Genomic DNA, 3636 nt, shown 5'->3' on the forward strand with positions numbered 1-3636 from the left:
TGAAAAGGTGGCAAGGGAGGACAATCAAACTTAAACCAAGTGTGAAAGCACCCTAATTGTAAATGTAAACACAAAAATATGTCTGTAGTTTAATTCTTGAGACTATAGATCTGTGCATTCTGTTTTAAAGAGACACTGTGGTTTATTATTGTAGTATAGTATAGTATAGTATAGTATAGTATAGTATAGTAATGTCCTTATATAGTCAATATAACTGTGTAAAACGCGGGATCATTTTTGATGACCTAATAGGGTAAGCTATTATTTTTAATACAATTTATAAAAAACAACAATTAATTCCAACAAATGATTGTTGCATAATACTTGTTTTGTTGACCTTATTAATTATTTTATTTTATTTTCAGCTTAGTTATTAATGTGGGGTCACCACAGAGGAATGAACCACCAACTTATCCAGCACATGTTTTACTCAGCAGATACCCTTTCAGCTGCAACCCATCACTGGGAAACATCCATACACACTCATAAACTACAGGCAATTTAGCTTGCTCAATTCACCTGTACCACATGTCTTTGGACTGTAGGGGAAACCAGAGCACCCCGAGGAAACCCACGTGAATGCAGGGAGAACATGCAAACTCCACACAGGAACGCCAACTGACCCAGCCGAGGCTCGAGCCAGCAACCTTCTTGCTGTGAGGCTACCTGCTGCACCACTGTATCCCCTTGTAATATTTATCTCATCATTAATATTTTTATCTTTCTATAGTATGTCTGAATGTTTTAACTCTAAAAATAATCTGAAGGGGGTTCGTTATAAATATTTATTACGATTTATTATTCCTAAAAATGGGCTTCTCAGTAATTTTTTCTCATTGCCCTTAGAAATCTAGGATAGGGACTCTATTTGCATCACTTATGTTCAAATATTAGTTGTCGAGGCAGATATCAATTACAGATGCCATGTAATTTCAAGCTTTGGTTATTGTGAAAGCTGCAAACCCATGGCGGTCATCTATATTCTTTTGTCCTATATTCTGTTTTATGGAAGTTATGAAACATGTCAGGTCTGTACGGTAAAGGCAGGCATAAAAAAGGATATTAAAGCTGAAAAGGTGTTAGGTAATTACTGGGGTTGAGTTCTGTGCATAATAAAGTCTAATATTCAGTTAACATGTTCTGCTTTGCCATTTGAATTAACTTGTTGAAAGGGCCCGTAATAATGTTCCACATTTTACACCACCTTTCAAATGAAATAAATTATTAAATATGCCCACATTATGACCAAGCAGGACACCTTTCGCTTTACATATATTTTATGAAATGCTATGTTATATAGTATAATGTGTGTGCATTATTAATATTAATGTATTTTAATGCATGTGCATTACAATGCAGTATGTGCATTATCACCATGTAGTGTATATCCCTCTGTATGTTTTCATTGTTACATTTGTAAATGTGCAGATTTTTTTTAATGATGTATAATCATGATTGTTTTTGTCATGAGAGCAATATTTGAAATGTTTTCATAATGCTTTTAGTCTTGTGGTGTATAAATGTTTTCAGAATTGTTTATTAAATGATGAATGAATGTTCTCATTGTTAGAACAGTCCATTCACATTTTATTAACGTTTTAAGATGTAAGAATGTGTCCCTAATGTTCTTAGTAAGTTATAAAAACATTTTCTGTAAAAGTTTCTTGATACAATTAAAATGTTTAGTTTTTTAGACAGTGTAGGTGTAAAAAAGTAATGTTTCAACGTACTGATTTCTATTTTTGTTTCACACATTAATATTGTTCCACATTGTTCCACTAATGATAAGTTAGGGCATGTGCTAATAATGATCTAACTTTAACTAACTTTTATTTGCGTGAACATTGTCATTAACTAATCATTAAAGTGTCACAATACACCAAAACACATTTTTTTTTTTTTTGAGATTTTGAGTCAAATGTCCCACTTTGCTAAAAAATACTATAAGGACAATTTCGAGCAAATGTTGGTTAGAAAAGGAATATTGAAGGTACATCACTGCAATGAGATGCTTGTTTAAATTCCAGCATGGAGACTGGATGTCAGTATCGGCTGGTTTTCAGGAGAATATATGTACATATAAATGTTTGAGTCCTGATCAGGAGGTAATGTCCGATTTCAATCAAGTCTGAAACCACGTGATCATGTGATCGGATCTGGACATCCCAAATTAATTTTATTTGTGAACTTTGTATACAGAAAGAGTTTGGGGATATTTACGTGCTACCAAAAGTCTGTATTTTAAACATTAAAATAGCTTTACTCAGGAATAACGTTTATGTGCACTAATAAAAGTAGATATGTCACTTGATGTCATGTCTGCTTTCGACATTAAAAAGGCAAGTCCTGGCAAAAAATTAAAAATAAATAAAATAAAATAATTAAATAAATAAATAAAGAGCTGACATGAACAAGTGGAATGACAGAGTTAGATGCTGGAAAAGCCTAATTGAATTGAAAAGGAGAACAAAAACCAGGGAAAAAAATCACTAAAAGAGGTGTGTAGGAACCATACATGTAATGTGATCTCTCTAAAAGTGCTAAGGATTAGCTGCATCATTGCATCTTGCTCACCAGTCCTGTTTAAAACGACGGCAAGCAGAGTTTATTTGTTTATATATTTATTCATATTGAGAGTGGACATGAGAGTAAAGGGCTGCGCCAGCTTTTCTAAATAAATGAAAATATTTAGCTATGATGTCTGTATGCATTGTATGTATTGTTGTATTTATTTATTTATTGTTGTACATTTTTCATACTGTATTTTATTTTTTAATAATTATAATAAAACTAGAATTGTACATTTTGCTGGGGTGAATTACATTTTAAGTTTTTGCTATTGTGTTCTGAGTGATTGCTATGCAATTTCTGAATGGTTACTAGGTGGTTGCTAAGGTGTTGCTAGGTGGTTTGCTATGGTGTTCTGAGTGATTGCTAAGGCATTGCTATGTGGTTGCTAGGCAGTTGCTAAGGTGTTCTGAGTAGTTGCTAAGGTATTCTAAGTGGTTGCTAGGTAGCAACTAGTGTATTTTGAGTGGTTAATATGGCACTGCTAGGCAGTTGCTCACTATGCAAGCCTCACATGCATGTTTGATCAAGTCTTTATACTTTGTAAGCATTTCTAGCAAGTTATAGCACTAGGGGCGTGGCATGAGAGTTTCATTATCAAATTGAGACACTTACTGGTTGTTTGAGTCAAACAAGCCCACCAACCTGTCAGTATAAGACTCCTCTGCAATGTTATTGATGTGTGACATTTATAAAAGCAATGAAAGGGATTTATGTAATTTAATGGGCCGTCTCACTATATGTTAAGTTAATGAAGCAGTTATTAAGGATGTTTAAATTGTTGGGGGATGTGGCTTGAGAGCTTCCTTGTCATATTGATATGCTGATTTGTTGCATGAGTCAAATAAGCCCACCCCCATGTCTGTATGATATGTGACATTTATAAGGGGACTCTATGTAATGAATGGGAGTCAATGGGTAATGTCATGTCAATGTAAAACTTTGGGACATCCTACTGCCCCAGGGGTACAACTTTTACCCCCTTTTGGGTTATGATTTTACTAAGGCTGGTAACCTCTCAAGGTGCCTTAAATAAATTTTAAAAATCAGCGACCTTCTTACTGTGAG

Source organism: Danio rerio, chromosome 20, assembly GCF_049306965.1.
Source record: "Danio rerio strain Tuebingen ecotype United States chromosome 20, GRCz12tu, whole genome shotgun sequence".
NCBI lineage: Eukaryota > Metazoa > Chordata > Actinopteri > Cypriniformes > Danionidae > Danio > Danio rerio.